A 22,496-nucleotide genomic window follows, 5' to 3' on the forward strand; every position below is an offset into this window, starting at 1 on the left:
AACATCGATCCCTGAAGATATATGAACCCCTATGTTCACTGCAGCATCATTCATAGTGGCCAAGACATGGAAACAACCACAATGTCCATTGATAGATGATTGGGTAAAGAAGATGTGGTTACATATATACAATGGAATATTACTTAGATAAAAAAAAGATGAAATGCTGCCACTTGCAACAACATGGATGGATCTTGGGATTATCATGCTAAGTGAAATAAGTTCACACAGAAAAAGTTAAGAGCCACATGATTTTACTCATAACTGGGATATAAACTGAAAACAAAAAATGAACAAGACAAATAAAGAAACAAAATCTCATAGACCGAAAAAATTTAGTGGTTACCAGGGGGTAAGGGGGAAAGAGTGGTGGTAGAAGAGGATAAATTGAGTCAAATATATGGTGATGGAAAGATTAAAAAAAAAAAAAAAAAGAGTTCTATCTTACTGTAGGTTTATATCGTAAAGCTTAATTTTAGAATCTCAAAATTAAATATTGTATTATTGTATGCTCTTTGGGTTCTCATCATTAATTTGTTTTATTCTTTCTTTTGAAATAATAAATTTTGATGTCTTCTTATTTGCAAACTTTGTTTTCAATAATTTTCAATAATTACAATTTACTGAAAACTTCAGAATATGAAGACTTGGGGCCTTCTTTCATTCCTTACTTTAATTAAAGATTTGCAACTGATTATAAACAAGATGTAACCACATATAGTGAGCTAACACTATTGATTAGAAAGTAATTTTTCGAAGGTTGAAATATTTCTAAGATCTGTTTAATGATGGGACAGCATAGAAAGCACTTGCCATGTCAATTTTTTGTTTGTTAATTTAATATCAGATTTGTCACAAATAATTTTCTAGCTTTATTATCCTGTGATTACACTTTAAAATTGTAAATTAAAAAAAAAAATTAGCTTCTATTTAGAGTATATCATGTTAGTTAGTGGCAGTCAGCATTATGTATATACCATGGCCAACTTCAAGTTCATTTCTAACCCATTTTCTTTCAAATTAACTTTAAAAACAAATGTTCTTTGAAAATAAGCTCCACCAAAATATGCATTCATAACATTAAAGGTAAAACTCATAAATGTATCTTCAATGCCGATGCTAATGTTTTAGATTGAATTTAGGACATTTACATTATGCCAAATATTTTACCACTGAAAGATTTAACTTCAAAAAGGTTTGTTTCCATAAGTTGGTTGAGAAAAATCACATCTTTATTGAATTCCCTAGTTTTCTATCAGTTTTTAATGGTGCTGATGTAAAACTGTTTTCCAAGTTCTTCTGCTAATGGAGCCTACACTTGAATAGTTATTACTTCACTTTTCATATGTGTACAATAAATTATAAATGGACACCAGTAATAGAGAATATTTTAATTATGACCATGATTCTTTCTTTACTAAATATTCAGATACACATCTGCACACAAAGGGATTTAAATGTTAACATGAAGATTCCTGTATTCAGGCCTGCAAATTCTGAGATGTCATGAATTTATTTTATTTTTATTTTTTATTTTTTGTTTATTTCTTTCTTGAGATGTCATGAATTTAAAAGTGTTTTTTCATTAAAGCCCACTTAAAATAGCATAAGTGAGGTTTTTTTGTTTGTTTGTTTGTCTTTTGTTTTTTGTTTTGAATGTTGATTAGTGATAATTACTTGGAAAAACACACTGGCTGAAAGCCAACTTATCTATTTCTGGAAATCTTTCAACTATAACTAAAAGTATTAATATGTTTTTTCTATTTTCCTTATATAGAAATTGGAAGGTCAAAGCTCAATGCTACAAGAATTGTTTACTCTTTTTTTGAATATATACATATTCTTATATATATAGAATTTTAAACTCATTCTTCCTTGAAGATAGCCTCTGAGAAGTACTTCCTTATTTAGTCTCACAGATTGTCATATCTTCACATCTTTCTCTGAAAAAGGAAAACACATTTGATCTTTGAAACAAACTGAAACCCATAATAAATTTCAAATTTTTGATGATTCAATTAAACTTTGATTTCTGAATGGCAGCCTTATTTTGTCTTTCTTCTCTTCCTTCCCTGTTGTTTTCAATTTATTCTTTTTATTTCTGTACTAATTTTAGATGAAGCATGCAATCACCTGTGAAATGTTTTGCATTAAAACTCTACGAAATATTTTGTCTTGCTGTGTCCTCCCAAAGCCAATTACCTATTTGAGGTAGAATTTAACATCTATCTCCAGGCACCCTGCCTGGTCGTCGCCTCTTGGTCATTTGCTAGCTTGTTCACTTTGAAGTTGTAAACCAAAATGATGTTTCCTACTGCTTCTGTTTTCTCAGAATTGCTATATCCACTACTTGCACAAAGTTTTGTTTTGGTGAACATCATCATTCTTCTAATCTTTGTATTGAGGGGTTGTATTGAGGGGAGTTAGAGTAGATAATTCTTACATCAATGAAAGAAGGAGAGAGGGAGGGATAGGGAGAGAGAGAGAGAGAGAGAGAGAGAGAGAGAGAGAGAGAGAGAGAGAGAGAGAGAGAGGAAGGAAGAAGGAAGGAAGGGAGGGGGAAAGAAAAGAAAATGGAGGGAAGAAAAGAAAGGGGGAAGGAAGAAAGGAGAAAAGAAAAAAAGGAAGGAAGGAAGGAAATGAGAGAGAGTGAGAGAAAGAAAAAAGAGTGAGAAAGAATGAAAATAAATTGTGTAAATGCGTATTGTGAAATACCAAAACTGGTATCTTTAATATATTCTACAGAGCAGTACCGCCCTTAGGCCAGGCAGGTTTGTGCCCCCACCCCCATTCAAAGTGTCTTTTTAAACATTTTCCACCTGGATTATCAAGCTCCCAGTTTTATTGAGAAAAGATGCCTAAAGTTCAGACCTCGTCATTAGTTGGTTCTGGTTAATGGAAATGCCTATGTTGAAACCATTTAAGTTCCCATCCAGTGTCTTGGAATCCTGTGGTCAGCTGTGCCATATGGTTGGGGTACTTTAAACTGAGATTGAGACCTGTGCAACACCTGTGCCCATTTCTCCTCAACAGGGCACTCTATAGTACCCTACAGCACCCCTTCCCCCACCACACCACAGGCTCCTTTTGTTGAATTGCCAACACCAAGTAGCTCCAATTCTAGTGTCTATGAGACATCATAGGTCCTGGAGCTGAGCCCTGGTTCCAAGAGCAAGCCTGGTGAGGACCGTTCCTGCTGGCTGGAACATATTTTTCACTGTCAAAATGGTGCTGATGACTTAATTAGGATCACTTATTCTCACTGGACTCAGGATGAGTCAGGGCTCTGGCTATCCATGTTTAACCACTAATAACCAAGAACACTTGGGTTTTCGTTTGTCAGTGGTTTGACTGTAATGGTTTTTGCTACCTCAAATCTATAGCACCTCAGGGCAATGGGGGTGATGGCGAATTCCTTTACCCTGTGTGACCCGAGCCACTGGCACCAAGGGCTGTCTCCCCACTTTCTCTACAGGCTTCACACAATGTGTCAAGCAGTCTTACTGGGTGGTTTGGCCTCTTTCTATGGCTTCCAAGATACTCACTTCACAATGCCAATGGGCCTTTCCCTAGATTTTCTCTCTTGGTACTTGGTAACATCATGCTCTCCCTGGTGGGTCTTAAGCTTTTCAGACAAAGATGGGATGCTCCTTTAGCAAATGTGACAGTTTTTTTCTGATTCCACCCTGCCTATTCTCCCTGCTAGCGGTGGTATGTAGAAGACAGACATGTAGTCGTCATTTGAGCTCACATCCAATGAATGAGGTGATTACAGACTAAAATGTTGAAGAGAAGAAGATAGTATTGTTGGAATATGTATTGTTCTACGTTTACACTGCAAAATTACCCATGATAAATTTAACATAATAAGAAAATAAATCATTCATATTTTCATGCATAATTTGCATAAGACTTCTATTTGTTGTTATCAATGGAGCACAGTTACTGTTTTTGAGAGCCACAGGAATCCATTATCTCTGGCAGCACAATGGGTGAAGCAGTAATAAGAAATTATGTATCTAGTAATAAGTAAATGGTATTTGGGAACTGCTGGGGCATGGAGATCTATATTTTTAAAACACAATAAGGTTCCAAAGAGTCATGACATTGTGGAAATAATAGCATCACCACCTTTTTCACATAGTGGAGATATGAAATTATCCAGAAATGGTACATTTATCAATAAAGAAGATAAAACGATAGTTGTCCCTTAGTGTGAAGAGATGGTGCCTGGACAATATGAAGAATCTCCATGTGTGCTAATACGACAAAAAAGCAAATAGATAATTACCACTTCTTTACCTATTATTTTCCCATTATTCTAGAGCCTTATTGATGAGTTACTATACTGTATATGGACCCATAAATTTCATAATATATTTTAGAATCAAATTGTGTACATTGACAGGGACTTCACAGAGTGAGGCATAATGGGAAGTTTTATCTTTTATGTATATTGTACAATTGCTTTATCCTTAATCATCCCTTTTTTTTTAATTGATTTGGATGATAGACTGTACTGCTAGACCTCCCATTGGATTTGACATGGTCCTAGGCATTCCGGATAATCCTAATTCTTAAGAAGGATCACATTGAATCTTACTACAATACCCCTGTTGAACATCAATGTCATTTGTCTTTTATTGTTCTTACTATTGGCAGAAAGAGAACTTAGAATTTCATTAGGAATTTCTGACTTTATTCACCTCTGCATGCCTAGAACAATGTCAACATGAATTGGGAAGTTAAATATTCATGGATGACAATGTTGATATTGTAAACAAATACAAAAACTGAATATAAATAATGAAAGTTTTTGTCTTTATTAAAATATAATATTTATGCTGCTTGGTTATTTATTAATATCCAAAATTTATTCTTCTTGGTTATTTATTTAAAATAATGTTTTCAATAAAAGCAGAAAAAAATGGATGATTTCAATGCAAGGAAATATTTATACTACCTGGAATCAATAGTATTCCTGTTTTGCTAATGTGCAGAGACTACCTTCTGAAGGTGTTCCAACCAAGCACACACTATCTTTATTTGTGTTTATTTTACTATTAAGATAGACATATTTTGAAATATATTTGAGTTGAACACTATCAGAGATGAGAGAGAGAGAGAGAGAGAGAGAGAGAGAGAGAGAAAGAGAAACAGAGAGAGGAGTTGTGGGGTGGGACATGGAGGAGGCTAGTTGTTTATGCTTGAAATATGAATAAAGAGAGGTTCTGATGTTTGGCAGTCCTTCACATGTGTGGGTCATTTCAATGGAACCAGCTGAGGAGTGTGGAATCTGAGACAGTTAAGTATGTTGCATTAAATCTGACAACCAAAAGTTGCCTCTATTTTTGATTAGTAACTTAAGCTACAAATACTTATAGTGTGCATCGATTTACAATTTTGATCATATTCCTGTTTTCTGAATGTATCCATTAATGTAGAAAAAGAACAGTAGGATCCCCTGAGCTGTCCTTAAGGTGGCAGTGGGAAAATGGTGGTGGGAAATACTCTACTGAGAAGATCTTACAATAAAAAAAATGACCTCCAAATGAATATGTGGAATTGATAGGAAGTTGTGAGTGGGATGAGACGATTTGGGGCCTGCCTAAAATATGACAGATAAACATCACAGAAGGCAACTCAGTCTAATGAAACACTGGGTTTAATTTTAGGAGGCTTGAGTTGTATACCACTTTCTGCCACTGATGTTGGTAAATTGCTTCACTTTTCTGAACCTAGGTTTTCTCATCTGTGAAAAGAAGACAGGGTGCAAAATTTAAATTAGATTCTATAAAAGGTAAATTTTACTTCTAAAATGCAATCTGTTCTATGTCACCCTTTCAAATTTTTGCCTGATATTTTTCCAAATTCATTCATGTTTATGACAATATCAACAAGAAAAGCTAAAATCTAAAGATTAAATGTACAGAACAAAGGAACATCAATGCAACTTGAACTAAAGGTGAGATGTTGCTTGCATAGACTAATGCTAACAAAGAGTAGACGATTTCTGAGTCTTAAGATGCGAGATGTTGTTCCACTTGAATGGAAAAATAAATTCCATCAAGGGCTGTTTATTTTCTATGTTGTCCGACAGTGGAGCAGAAGCATAATGGCCACCATAATGAGAAGTTATCTTCAGACTGAAAGACAAAGCAGGCAATTCCATAGAATATAACAGAATATATTACAGGGTAATTTACTTATGGAAAGATTGGGCCAGAGAGGACAGACGGCGCAGCAGTTTTGCGCAAATTATTCTCCGCTTCCAGAACCATTGTTACAGTACTTTTAAAAAAGTACAACATGAGTACTAATGATTGACAAGACAAAGGAACAAAGAATGCAGGTGCCCAGGGGCCATCTCTCCTGGTGGTCTTGTGATAAATGATTGCTTGTAACCAATATTGTTACCAGTTTGATATCAATCTCGGTTGTCATGCCGTTCAGGATGCTGCTAACCAAAATATTTATGGCTATATTTAAAGGAACACAAATAATCATCAGCTAGAAAGCTTTGATGGGCTTGCTAAGGACAGTAAAGTTGTTCAAAGGTCAAAGCATGAAAATTAAAAATGAAAGAAAATCCGGGACACAAAGATGGAGTTGTTTTTATTCACATCTACATCTCTACATACGTTATTTCAAAAAAGAAGTCAAAGAATTTTAGAGCTGTAAAAAAAAATGTTCAAGATGCTGACAAGCACTGTATTCTTTGATAGTCACTGCAGACTATCTGGATGTTACTATATTTATAGTACAAAGAGTAAACTGTATTCTATATATTCATGTGGAATAATATTTTTAGTCCTAGCGTAATGCCTAGTATATAGAGACACTAAATGTATATTAGCGGAATAAATGAATAAATGCGTTTAAAAGACTAAATCAACAAATGATTAAAATTTTGATTCAGTCACGTATTCTGGAGACAGCACCAGACAATTTTGAAAACATTTGGGTAATAGGTTGACAGTCAAGTTTCATCTGGATCCTTTTTAGCATAGAAACTTCAGAATGATTGCTCTGAAACCATCCCTCTTTATGCAACCATTAAGCAAAAGATCCCTTCAAGAAATATTTAATACAAATATTATAGGTGATGGGAAAATACAAATAGTATTGTTCTTTTTCAGTAAAAAAATAGCATAAACTATGTTCAGGATCTAGTCCCTAGCAATTATTCAGAGATTAAGAAGCAGCTCAAGGAAACGATTGGCAAACCCTCCAGTTTTGTACTGAAAAGTTTGTCATCATGGGCAGACCAAGCTAAGAAGCATGAAAGCAGATGGTGAAATGCCAAGTATGAATAAATTCATGTCTCTCTCTAGTATCCTAAGCCGAAGGACTTGGACGTGGACCAACACATACTACTGTGGTCCTATTGAGGAGAAAAAATTATTCAGCAAGCATCGCGGTGAGGAATAGAATCCTGGAGAGTAATAACAAAACTTCAGCCATCTCCATTACAAATCCTTCATGGTCTCTAGGTGGCCATTTGGGAGGCAGGGAACCTGCCAATGCACTTACTTAAAGTTAGCTCCACCTTCTGAAGAAGCCCCTGACAGAGTCATTCCCTTTATCTTTTATTCCCTTCTAAATTTCTACTTGTCTATTCCAATAGATTAGTTTGAAGTTTAAAAAAGATAGTTACATAAGAATACTTTAATGATGTAAATGCCAGTTGAGTTATTTACTTATACTGCTTTTTTTTATCACAAGTTCATCAATTAAAACTCAAGTTTTAATTTGACAAAATGTCCCTCAAACTACCAAAACTTTTCAAAATGAAGTAGGTTAGAGTGCTGATGTTTGTGGACATGCTAATTTCTCTCTTTCAGATAAACAGTGGTAAATATAAGTAAAAATTACACATATTTTATAGTATATCATGAAATTTAAAATGTAATACTTCACCAGGCAGCTTAATTATAATATCTTCTAAATTGATTATATTTGGGAAATTATATTATGTGAAATAACTTAGACTTCTAACTCGTTGGATTCTACAATAGAGAAATATGCAAGAATCAGTCAATTCAAGAGCAAATACAGTAAAATAAGCTTAAAATAATCAGTGAAGTAAATAATGATTATATAATGATTTTTCACCTCATGGAAACAAGGCCTATTAATGGAAATTATATAACAAAAATAATTTTCTATATTGGAGCACTAATCCAATACCTACATGGAAAACTACCAGATAATTGGAAGAATAATAACTTACTTTTATTTAAAGAGACAGATAATCTAGGATTAGAGATTTCCTGTTACCTAATGACTTGAATGATTTTTATCCACTTAGGAAACAAATGATCCATGTTTACAATTTGTTTTATCCTGTGCTAGGGGCACTGGTACAGTAACATAAGGGATGATTTCAAAATGGCTTCAAACATTTACATATATTTGAATATATACATTAAAAAGCTATATTGCTCTTTAATATTATAGAAAACATAAAAAACATTAATGAATGTAAAAAAGTGCTTTCTTTCACTTTTTATAATCTACTACCATTTTAATTCATTCTTTACTATCTTAAATTAGAAACTAAATTAAATTCTTACTTTAGAATAATTTAACAATATTATTTTTCACTTGCCAACTACAAAGCTAAATCTACTCAAATGAAAATTTTATAAATATTCATGAATTACTGTATATGGTTTGTGCTGTACTGGTACTCAGTCAATCCATTGTGCAGAGGCACACTCATGCCAACTCTTTATTAAATATCAATCACCAGGCACTGTGCTGGGTATGCACAAGGATAAAATGCTGCCTTCAGGAGCTGTCGGCCCAGTTGGAAGATAGTTTAATCAGGTTTCATGAAATATATAAAGTTAAGCATAGAAATTAGGGGATATATAAATTGGGCAATTCACCATCAATGGTATCTCAATCCACTGTTTTATTATTTAAATGAAGTAATCCATCAGTATATCACATAAAAATGTAGGAATGCTTATGACTTTATGCAGAAATGATAACTGTTTTCATCAGTGGTACTTATCCTCTTGCATAGTTTTATTGGCATTAAACTTCATTATTTTATTTTAGTTTTTTTCCACAAGATTTGAAGTATAATACTTATCTTAAGAGAAACTAAGGAATTATTATTCCTAAGTGAATGATCTCAACTCACTTAAAAAAACACACACACAAAATAGATGTTGCTGAATGTCGCACTACTTTGTAATTTTTTTTTTCCCAACAAGTTTTTATTTCTGGGAAGATAGAGACCAATAAAAATACACTTTTGAAATGTCCATGTCCAAAACAATCTTGAGCTTGATTGAAGGAATACAGAAAGATGCCATATGATACAGTCAAAATATGTTCTGTGCTCCTTTAAATTCTCAAGGCTAGGGAAAATGATATATAACATTTTTTTTCCCAACTTACAAAATGAACCAAATTAGAAAAATATTTTGATTGATGATGTACTTTCTTTTTCAATTTGCTATCCTAAAATAGAAATAAGTATTCTTTCTTCCAATTATTTAGACATTGAATCAAAATTATTGTGTGTGAGTATATATGTATCTGTGTATGTGATATATACATATATATTGCATATATATCATATATATATAACCACACACATAGATTTATGTGTGTATTTATTGCTTGATGTGTATGTTTGTTGCAGACAATACATTATTGATAAATTATAGTTCTAAGTAACTTAAATGTTAAAATACTTTATCACTAATATATAAGAGCATGCAAATTCCTTCATTTAATCATTTGATCAGCCAAATTAAATGCCAAAATTAAGTTAGAAATGGTACAAAGATAAATGAGAAACAAAGGTGATCTTCCCTTATCCTCTTGTTTATAGTAGTAAATGTGGACATTACAGGATTGGGGGTAGCAATGACTGTTTGCATGTTTTGGGGGAGGCTTCATAGATATTTATTTGACTCATTTCTTAAATTTTGACTTTGTTAAAAATATGTCAAAAATGCACCAAAATTTAACAAATTTGCCAGGATTGTCTCAAATCTTTTGTTTTAATGAAACACAATTTAACAATAGAGCTTGAAGTCTTCTTGAGAGCAGTCCTTGATTCTGTTCTTCTCCCTTCTTCCCCAGTGATAACTTCTCCCCCAGATGTATGTAATATTTGCATACAGACTTTAATATTTTAGCTATGCATGTACATATCCTTAAACAACATACTCTGAAAATTCATCTGTGCTCTCATATTGCGTACCTCTATAATTTGCTTTTCATTCAACAGTTGTATAAATATTCATGTTAATACACGTTAGGTACCTTCGTTCATCTTATTGCTTAATTGAAATATGCTATATACCATATTTTCTTTATTTACTTGCCAAATGATAACATTTAAAGTACCACACTACTATAATTAATGGTTCAATGAAAACCCTTTGGCATGTCTTGTATATATATTCAAGCTCTTTTCTAAAAGATATGTTTAGAAGTGGCATGGCTAGATTATAAGGATTGTGCATCATCAGCTATCTCAGATATTGCCAAATTGCTTTCCAATTTTAGATTCCATTTAGCTTTGCCCACACATTTGATATTCATGAAACTTTTAATTGGTGCCAATCTGATACGCTTGGAATGACATGATAATGTTTTAAGTTGCATTATTCTCAATAGTGATGCAGTAAAGCAAATATTCCTATTTCCAGTCAGGTTTCCTTTTTTAAAAATTATCTGTTCATGTGTTTTAAACTGTTCCTTTTTTTCTATTATATTTTTCTATCTACAATCCAAATGCTAATCAATTGTGACACATACATATAAAAAAACATACATAATGTTTATTTTTATAGTTCGGTTATGGTTTTCTTAACCATTTCAAAGCTTATATATTTTATCCACTTTTTAAAGTTTCCTGAATTTCTATGATTTTTGAAAATTTTTTGTTGTCCCACTAGAATATAGATATAGTCTTCGAAATTGTTTTTTTTTACACTTAGTTTTTAATTTATTCAGAATATATACCCTTATATATCAGGTATGTACGTGAATGTGTATGTTTGCATACCTGTGCATGCATGAGCGTACATGGGTGTATATGTAGTAAGATGCAATGATCATTTTTTTTCCCTAACTGGGTAGCCAATTGTCCAATTGTTTAAGGGAGGTGGGTCCACGATGGGGCAAAGGAGGATACTGTGCTTGCCCCCTTTCAAGAACACATCTAATGTACACCTATATTTAGAGCAATTCCTTCTGAGAGACAACTAGGCAGCTGCTGCGCAGCAAACGAGAGAGAGAGAGTGCGTAAAGAATGCTGCAGCATGGTGAGACAGCTTAGGGAGCTGAGGGCACTACCCAGAATCTGAAGAACTACTGAGCACACTGTTACCATTTCCTCTGCACCTGGATAGTGGGTGGGAGCTTTCTGCAGGTTCTCTGGCTGACCTGTAGGACCACTGTGCTAGTCCCCCGCCACCGCTCCTGGTGCTAAATCTAGCAGGAACAGGAGGGCGCTATAGCATGCATAGAAGGGGCCCCTCCACCTAGATATTGCTCCAGCGGTTATGGCAAGGCACTGCTGCATTCACTCACTGGACTGTGCACACACGCGGGGCTCCCCCCCCACACACACACACAAAAAGACTGCAGAGCACAAAGCACTGTGGGTACCCACATGTAGGGCTGACCCATCCAAAGAAAGTGCTGAGATGGTGGGGTGCTGCGGCACAGGCATATGGGGCAACTCTGCCTGGAGAAGGCGAGGAACTAGCAAAGTGTGGCAGAGTGCGCACACAGGGCTGTCCCATCCGAGTAAGTGCAGAATTAATACGGCGCTGCCACGTGTGTGCTCAGAGCAGCCGTGCCCAGACCTGGTTTGGACAAGAAAGCTACTGGGCATACTACGCATGCACCAGGCAGCCCTGTCCACACCACGCTTCACAGATCAGAAGGGCAAAGAAACACGCACGCACCAGACTGCCTTGCCTGGAACCACATGTATCCGCTCCAAACTACAACTGGACCGACAAAACCATCCAGCATATCTGGCCTACCTTCTGCACAAAGACCACTTTTTCAAGATTGGGGGAGATAGCTTTTGCATCTAACTCATAGAAAAAACAGATACACACACAAAAATAAAATTGGATCAGTCTCTTACACCATATACAAAAATAAAGTAAAAATTAATTAAAGACTTAAATATAAGATCTGAAAACATAAAACTCCTAGAAGAAAACATGGGCAGTAAACTATTTGACATCAGTCCTAATAATATCTTATTGGATATGCCCCCTTGAGCAAGGAAAACAAAAGTGAAAATAAAGAAATGGAACTTCATCAAAATAAAAATCTTCTACACACCAAAGAAAACCATCAACAAAACAAAGAGGCAACTTACTTGATGAGTGAATATGTTTGCAAACGATATAACCAATAAGTGGGTGATATTCAAAATATATAAGGAACTCGTGCAACTCAATATCAACAACGACAACAAAAATCCGATCCAAAAATGGTCAAGGTCATGAAGATGCATTCTTCCAAAGAAGACATACAGATGGCCAATAGACACATAAAAAGGTGTTCAACATTACTAATCGGCAGGGAAATGCAATCAAAACCACCTCACACCAGTCAGAATAGCTATTATCAAAAGTCCACAGATAACCTGTGTTGGGGAGGTTATGGAGAAAAGAAGAACCTTTGTGCATTGTTGGTGGATCTGTAAATTGCTGCAGCCACTCTGGGAAACAGTGTGGAGATTCTTCAAAAGACTAAAACAAAGATCTACCATACAACTGAGCAATTTCATGTCTGAATATTTATCTGAAGAAAACAAAAACACTAATCCAAAAAGATATATATACCCCTGTATTAATTACAACATTATTTACAATAGCCAGGACATGAAAGTAACCGAGGTGTCCGTTGATAGATGAATGGATAAAGAAAAAAGTGATATATATTAACATACATACAAGTTTATAGGCATATATACACCAAATGGAATATTACTCAGCAGTTAAAAATAATGAAATCTTGCCATTTGCAACAGCATGGATAGTGCAGGGGGGTATTATGCTAAGTGAAATAAGCCAGACAGAGCAAGAAAAACACTGTATAGTTTCACTTATATTTGGAATCTAAAAAAAAAAAAAAATGAACAAACAAAACAAAAGTAAAAGAAACTCTTTGAAACAGAGACCAAAGGTTGCCAGAGGGGAGAGTTTTGGGAGGATGGGTGAAAAAGGTGAAGGAGAATATAGTCAATCAATAATATGGTGATAAGTTTGCATGGTGACAGATGATTATTAGAATTAGTGGGGTGATGACATTGTAAGGTATGTAAATGTCAAATCACTATACAGTACACATGAAACTAATATAATACTGTATACAGACTAAAAAATTTAAAAAATAAAAAATAATTCAAAAAATCATTTATCCCTTACATCCCATCATTTTATTATGTATCAAGTTCCATATGTATATGGGTATGGTGTGAATATCCCTACGCTTTTCTTTCTACCTATATTTTAAAAATCAATTCCACTGAAAATACCACAGTATTTTAATTATTATGGATTTAAAAAAATTTTTCCTGTTTTAAAAAAATGTATTTTAATTCTCCTTAGATCTCTTTGCTATGACTTTTTCTACTTATAAGTTTTAGCATGATCTTGAGGTTTTTATTGAAATTAATTGATTAAGAATTGATTTACAAAAAAAAAGAACTGATTTACAATACTGAATCTTTATATCCATTATTATTGCATCTCTTTATTTAGTTGGGTTTCTTTTTTATATCATTCAATAAAAATTAACCTATTTTTACATAAGTTTAGCATGTATTTGTTAGATTTTGCTTGGTACATACGGTTAATGAGATTTTTTTTCTTTGATCCATTTTGAATTAATTTTGGTACATGGTGACAGATATCAGTCCAGTTTCATTCTTTTGCACGTGGCTTTCCAATTCTGCCAGCATTATTTATTGAAGAGGCTGTCTCTTCTCCATTGTATGTTTTTTGCTTCTTTGTCAAAATTTATCTGTCCATATTTATGTGGTTTTATTTCTGGTTTCTCAAATTTACTCCATTGGTACATGTGCCTGTTTTTCTGCCAATGCCATGCTGTTTTGATTATTGTAGCCCTGTAGTACAAGCTGAAGTCAGGGAGTGTGATACATCCAGTATTGTTCTTTTTTCTTAATATTGCTTTGGCTATTCGGGATCTTATCAGGTTCCAAATAAAATCTGATGATTTTTTGTACTATTTCTTTAAAAAATGACATTGGGATTTTGATGGGGATTGCATTAAATCTGTATATCGCTGTGGGTAATATGGCCATTTTAACTATGTTGATTCTTCCAATCCATGAGCACGAAATGTCTTTCCATTTATTTGTGTCTTCTTCAATTTCTTTTTAAAATGTATTATAGTTTTCAGCATATATATCTTTCACATCCTTGGTTAAGTTTATTCCTAGGTATTTTATTCTTTTTGCTGCAATTGCAAAAGGAATTGTTTTTTTGTTTTGTTTTTTTATTTCTTTTTCTGAGATTTCATTGTTACTATATAGGAATGCAATGGACTTTTGTACATTGATTTTGTAGCCGGTAACTTGATTGTATTCATTGATTGTTTCTAATAGCTTTTTGGTGGAGTCTTTAGGGTTTTCTGTATATAGCATCATGTCATCTGCAAAGAGTGACAATTTAATTTCTTCATTCCCATGTTTGGATGCCTTTATTTCTTTCTCTTGCCGGATTGCTCTGGCGAGGACTTCCACCACTATGTTGAAAAGCAGAGGTGATAGGGGACAGCCCTATCGTGTACCTCAACGTAGAGCAAAGGGCTTCAGTTTTTCAGTTAATTATGAGATTAGTTGAGGGTTTGTCATATATGGCCTTTATATGTTAAGGTATTTTCCTTCTATACCTATTTTATTGAGTGTTTTAATCATAAATGGATGTTGCATCTTGTCAAATGTTTTTTCTGCATCAATTGATATAATCATATGATATTTGTCCTTTATTTTGTTTATGTGATGTATCACATTGATGGATTTGCATATGTTGAACCAACCTTGTGCCCCTGGGATGAACCCCACTTGGTCGTGATGAATAATCTTTTTAATGCATTGTTGCATTCGATTTGCTAGAATTTTGTTTAGGATTTTTGCATCTGTATTCATCAGAGATATTGGTTGGTAGTTTTCTTTTTTTGTGTAATCCTTACCAGGTTTTGGTATCAAGGTAATGTTGGCCTCGTAAAATGAGTTAGGGAGTACTGTCCCTTCTTCAATATTTTGGAAGAGTTTGAGCAGGACTGGTATTAGATCCTCTTTGAATGTTTGGTGGAATTCACTAGTGAAGCCATCTGGTCCCGGACTTTTGCTTTTGGGAAGGCTTTGGAAGACTGATTCAATTCCGTTACTCGTGATTTAGATTTTCCAGTTCTTCATGGTTCAGCCTAGGAAGGCTGTATGTTTCTAAGAACTTGTCCGCTTCTTCTAAGTTATTGAACTTAATGGCATATAATCCTTCATAGTATTCTTGGATGATCCTTTATATTTCTGAGGCATCTGTGATAACTTCCCCTCTTTCATTTCTGATTATGTTTATTAGTGTTTTTCTCTTTTTATCTTAGTAAGTCTAGTCCAGGGTTTATCAGTTTTATTAATCTTTTCAAAGAAGCAGCTCTTTGTCACATTATAGTTTTCTATTGTTCTCTATTTCATTTAGTTCTGCTCTGATTTTTGTTATTTCCTTTCTTCTGCTGACCTTGGGTTTCATTTATTCTTTTTCTAGTTCTTTAAGGTGTAATGTGAGGTTATTTATTTTGGATTTTTCTTGTTTCTTGAAATAGGCCTATAATGATATAAATTTCCCTCTTAAAACTGCTTTTGCTGCACCCCCAAAATTTTGGTAGGATGTATTTTTATTCTAATTTGTTTCTATGTATCTTTTGATCTCTCCTCTTATTTCTTCTTTGACCAGTCGTTCTTTAAAAGTATGCTGTTTAATCTCTATGTATTTGTTTTTTTTCCTGCTTTCTTTTTGCAGTTGATATCCAATTTCAAAGCCTTGTGATCAGAGAATATGCTTGGTATGATTTCGATCTTCTTAAATTTGCTGAGGCTAGTTTTATGTCCCAATGTATGGTCTATCCTTGAGAACTTTCCATGTACACTAGAACAAAATATATAGTCTGATGTTATAGGCTGAAGTGCTCTATAAATGTCAATTATGCCCATTTCGTCTAATGTGTGGTTTACGGCTACTATTTCTTTCTTTATTTTCTGTTTGGATGATCTATCCATAGCTGTCAATGATATGTTTTGGTCCCCAAGTATAATTGTGTTTTGGTCCATTTCTCTCTTTTGTTCTGTTAGTACTTGCTTGGTATATTTTGGTGTTCTCTGATTGCGGGCATAAATATTGATAACTGTTATGTCTTCTTATTGTGTAGTCCCCTTTACCATTATGAAATGTCCATCTTTGTCTCTTGTTACCTTTTTCACCCTGAAGTCTGTTTCATCTGATATCAGTATGGCTACACCTGATTTTCTCTTGGTACCATTTGCTTGGAGTGTCAATTTCCACTCTTTCACTTTGACTCTATGTTTGTTCGTGTAGCTGAGATATGTCTCTTGGAGGCAGCATACGGTTGGGTTTAGTTTTTTTGATCCAATCTGCAACTCTGTGCCTTTTTATTGGTGAGTTCAGTCCATTTACATTTAGGTTGATTATTGATATATAAGGATTCCCTATCATTCTTTCGTTTTCTGGTAAGACTGTGTCTCCATTGTTTCTTTGCCTTTTGTTGTTGTCTATTATTTCTGTGTGGTGGTATTCTATGATTTTTCCTCTGTTTCTTCTTTTATTACAGTATATATTTCAGTTCTGGATTTTTTTTTTATTTTTTTTGAGTGGTTACCATTAAGTTTATGTAAAATAAAGTTTGATATTTAGAGTATTCCATTTTCTGCAGTATGTTTACTTTCTCCATTCCCATATTCTGGTTCAGGCCTTTACTCTCCCCTTTTTATGTTTTGGTTGGCACAATGTGTGCTTGTTGATGGTGGTCGAATAGCCGCCTTTATTATTTCTTGTAGTGCAGGTAGTGTGTTAGAAAATTCCCTCAGCTTTTGTATGTCTGGAAAGGTCTTTATTCCTCCTTCATAGGTAAAGTATATCTTTGCTGGGTATATTATTCTTGGCTCATAATTTCTCTCTTTCAATAGTTTGAATATTTGATTCCACTTCCTCTTGGCTTGTAGAGTTCTGTTGAAAAATCTGATGATATTCTAATGGGCTTTGCTTTGTAGGTTACCATCTTCTTTTCCCTGGCTGCCTTGAGGATTCTTTCTTTATTGTCGATTTTTAACAACTTCAATACAATGTGCCTTGGAGAAGTTCTGTTGGGGTGAGGTAATTTGGTGTTCTATTTGCTTCTTGGATATAGGATCCAGTTCAATCCACAAGTTTGAGAAGTTCTCATCGACTATATGTTTGAATATACTCTCTCTTCCCTTCTCTCTTCTACTTTTGGTATACCCATTATTCTTATATTGCTCTTTTTGATGGAGTCAGAAAGTTCTTGTAGAGTTCTTTTATTTCATTTAAGTCTCAAGTCTCTTTCTTCTTCTTTGTCATTTCCAGGTTTCTATCTTCGATGTCACTGATTCTTTCCTCCATCTGGTCAACTCTACCACCTAAGCTGGCTACTTCATTCTTCATTTCTTCCATTGAGTTCTTAATCTCCAGAAATTCTATTTGGTTATTTTTTAAAATTTCAATCTCTTTGGTAAAATGTTCCTTTTGTTCTTTGATTGTGTTTCTGAGTTCATTAAACTGCCTATCTGTATTTCCTTGCATCTCATTGAGGTTTTTCAGAACTGCAGTCTTGAATTCTCTGTCATTTAAGTCTCATATTTCTATACCTTTAAGTTCATTTTCTGGAGACTTTTCATTTCTATCTGAGCTGTCTTGTTACCTTGGTTATTCATGGCAATTAATGATTTATTATTTCTCTTCCTAGACATCTACAGGAGTGCGTTTTGCAACAGGTTGATAGGAAGAGGTCTTTCTTTTGTTTTCCAGTAGTTGTTGGTAGAATGTTTTATTTTCTCTCTGACTGAAGCCTTTTATTTTCTCTCACACTGTAGTGTTATGTTTTCTCTGCACTACTCCAGCTTCTCACACAATGGTGGATTCCCTGGAAGGCTGGCTTCTCCTCTGTTAACAGTATGCCTGAGTCATAGGGTGCCACTGATATATTTTTATTTTTAAATTATTATTTCTAAATAGTCATGACTGGTTTAAAAAGTAATAGTATTGTTTTGATATATATTTTTTTTTATCTTATTCTATTCTATTTTATATTTTACATTTTATTTTTAATATTTTGCCTTTTTTTTCTTTCTTCCCAAATCTTACATGTCTTTATTTTAAGTATATCCACTGGGTGTGGGGGGTACATTTCAAATAAAAAAGCAGTTGTGGTGACAGACAACTACCGGTTCAGAATTTTGGGGGGGAAAAATAATCTAATTTTGACATTCTTTTCAGATAGTGATCTAGGACACCCTAGGGCCCACTTTATTTATTACCTTCTCTCAAGGACTACTATACTGTAATGTTTTTCAGTGTTTGAATACCATTGTTTCATATAGTTTGTCAGCTTTCTAGTTTTGGGTGTGGTAGGAACATTTGTTTTATATTATTCCATCATACCCTGGAGCAGATATCCAATTTTCAATAATAATAATAATAAAAAAAAGATGTTTATTTCTATTTCTCATTTTCTTGGCTTTTCTGGACCTTTTACTTCATTGTTAAATAGAATTACATATTTGGGATATTCTTGCCACATCCTAATGGAAGATGCTTAATATCAGAAGTAGATGCTTTTGCTAGAGGTTTATGGTAGATACCCTTTATGAAGTTAGGGTATAGCCTTTTACTATAGTATACTAAAAGTTTTATTAAAAAATTATTATACTTAAGTGTTATCAAAACGTTTTTTGACAACTACGATACTCTTTTAATCTGGTAATAAACTAAATTACATTAATTTTAAATGTAAACATCTCTAGCCTCAAATAAATTTGTATAATTGAAATGATATCCAATAAAGAATTATCTTTCTTAATTATTTTGAATACATTTCTATAGTATTTTGCTGAGGATATTTGCATTTATGTTCATGTGTGTAATTTGCCTGCACATTATTATTATGGATTGGCTATGATTTGTCATTTTTAACAGTTTTTTCAAAGAATCGACGTTTGTTTTCTTTTCTCTTTAAACAGTATTTGATGCTTGATGAAATTATGTCCTGTCCTTAATTTCTTTGTAGTATCTGTGGATTTATTCTGCTGTTTTTCTGTTAATTTCTTAAGTTTTTGGTGTACAAATAATTTAAGGTTTCATTCTTATGGCTTCTTCTTAAAAATGTAAACATTAAAATCATACAGTTCCTGTATTTCAGTTACATTTCACAACTTTGACTTGTAGTACTGTGATTATTCAGACGTCTTCCTCATTAGGCTTTATGATATTTTTACTTTATTCGCTGATTATTTAAATATTTAAGTTTTGAAATACATGTTCTTTAATGTTACTTTTTTCTTATCAGTTCTTTGAAGCATTTTGAGATGTGATTCTTGCAAGTTTTATGAGCATTATATAAGATGCGATCAAAAGCTACAGTGAATACTTAAATTAAAAAATATTACAGTAAAAGGCATATTGCCTTTAATCCCCCCCAGAATACTCCTCCTCGGTTTGAACACACTTACTCATCGTTCTTACCACTTTCTGAAGCAGTTCTAGAAGCCCTCTTTTGTGTCTTCAGTTGCGCTGTCATGGCTGCCTCAATGTCCTCAATCAATTCAAAACGTTTACCTTTCATCGCCATTTTGACTTTGGGGAAGAGCCAGAAGTCGCACGGTGCCAGAACCAGTGAAAAAGGTAGATAAGGACACACCATGATGTTTTTGTCTGACTGAAATTGCCATGCCAGAAGTGATGTCTTACACAGAGCATTGTCATGATGGAGATGAAGTAAAGACACTCACCAAAGAGGACTTCTAGAACTGCTTCAGAAAGTGGCAAGTATGATGAGATAAGTATGTTCAAAGCAAGGGGGAGTATTTTGAGGAGGGTTAATGGCAATGTGTCTTTTACTGTAATACATTTTTTAAAAATTTAAACATTCACTGTATTTTTCAATCACACCTCATATACTTGCTTAAAAAGAATGGATTTTTAGAGGTAGTAACAGTGCCCTATAGATGTCTATCCAAATAAGTTCAGACAGACTTATTTGAATTGTTTAAATCTTTTTTACCTTTGCTTACACATATCACACATGTACACATATATATTTTTATATGTGTGTATACAAAGATAAATAAAAGTACATATAGTGATATATGATATATACATACAGATATTGGTCTGATGATCCAGTAAATAATGCTGTATGCATTCATATGCATATGTACATACTCGTACAAGTATTTTGGTATTTCTGAGTTGGTTTATGACAGTTGTTTTTGTTCTTTGTTTATTTCTCACAGAATGAATGTCCTCTTTTAGAAAAAGAGGAAAACAAGTATTTCTGCAGGATTTTATTTATTCATTTGCTTATTATTTATTGTTCTAAGTAACCAAAAGGCTGGGTTTGTTACCGACTAATAAGGAAAAGTCTGGATCAGACAGTTTTGGTGGCATGGGATTGTAGAATTAGATGTCATTTCAGGATATTTTGGACATTTTAAATTTGAGATATGAACAAGAAATCCAGGTGAAAATTCAAAGTAGGCAATTCAGTGTATATCTCTGGATTTTAATGGCAAAATAAACCTGGGAGTTATTCTGTGTTGTTCAGAATAAGATTGACTTGAGAAAAATAAGGCTGTACTCATCCCCCTCTTTAAAATTACAATCTCCATTCCCCAGCAAACTTTATCACCTTCAGACTTACTTTTTTCCCAAAACACTCATTGCATTTTAATGTACTAATTATTCACTTTTTAAATTTTGTTTAGCAATAAACAATAAAGCTCTAAGAGATATTCATTTGTTTTTTTGTTTTTTTTTAACTGTTGTAAATAAGTGCATAGAATAGTTCCAGGCACATATTAGGTGTCCAATAAATTCTTTTTGACTGAGTAAATGAATTATACTTTATGTCTGTTTCTAGTCTCTTAAAGTTGCTCTTACTTCACTTCACTTAAACCATACTTTTAAAAAAGACACTCCCTTTTCAAGTTTATAGCTATTCTGTGTCACATAGCGTTACTCTGTAAATCTAATTTTCCATACTACTCTACTTTATTGTTCCTTTGCTTTCTGTTTCATTAATTGATGGTTCTATCCTTATTCTATCCATAGTTTGATTTCTTAAAAACACTTTTATTTTAATTATTGGCCTAGCAATTTTTAGTTTTTCCGGTGTTGAAATATTTTCCTCAGGAGCTACGCATTTGTCTCTGCTTTTAAGCTGAATCACATAAGATTTAAAATTAAATAAACCATTTTCATACCTTTCAGTTTTAAGCAATCAATTATTTCTCTAATTATTTTTCTTTTCCTTCCATGGACTATTTTGAAGTTTATTTTTGTAGATTTCAAATACAACATTACCTTTATATCTATTTTAAGTTTGAATGCATTACTTCAGAGAACACAATAAATGATAATTATATTTATATGGTGTTTTTATTTAAATCATAGTTGTACACTCTATTCAGTTCCTGATATGACATTATGCGATAGGTAAGACAGGTAAAATTAATTTATTTTTTTATGGAAACTGGGATTCAGAAAGTTAGGGAAGTAGTAAGCAATATGATTAGGACTTGAAATCAGTCATTTTTACCTTAAATTGGGATTCATTTTTTTCTTCCCAGTAAAAAACAAACAAACAAACAAAAAATAGTTTAATTGCCACACTTTTCTCTCATACTTATGGAGAAAATAATATTGGTCCATCTATCATCTACATACTGTGCAACATTATAAAGCATACACATGTAAACTGATTCATACTTCCAATGTTATGTTCAGTTTTAATAAATGTTCCCCCGCTACCTCATGGCCTTTTAATAATGTTCCTGGGCAAGAGAGTGTGAATCTACATTATTAGAATTCCACACTGCATTACACTCATTATGAATTATCGTTATTAAAATTAACTGAAGTGTGAGAAAAGTTTTTATTTACACAACTATAATTGTTTCCAACTTTATAATGCTAAGATATCCTTCAATATCCTATAAAAAATTGGACATTTAAAAAGGTTAAACTTTTAAGTTTGTTCAGCAGAAACACTTGGAGCAGGAACTTATTTTCAAGTGCATTCAAGCTTATTTCTGTATTGTCATCTAAAGATATCACCATCAGCATTTTATTTGTTCTGTAAAATTTTGAACATATTAAAGCCAAATTGCCTAAGGTAGAAAGTTTTGACTTGAGATGTTTTTGTTCTATGGGTGTTGTGGAATT

This window comes from Rhinolophus sinicus, linkage group LG02 (genome assembly GCF_036562045.2).
Source record: "Rhinolophus sinicus isolate RSC01 linkage group LG02, ASM3656204v1, whole genome shotgun sequence".
Taxonomy (NCBI): domain Eukaryota; kingdom Metazoa; phylum Chordata; class Mammalia; order Chiroptera; family Rhinolophidae; genus Rhinolophus; species Rhinolophus sinicus.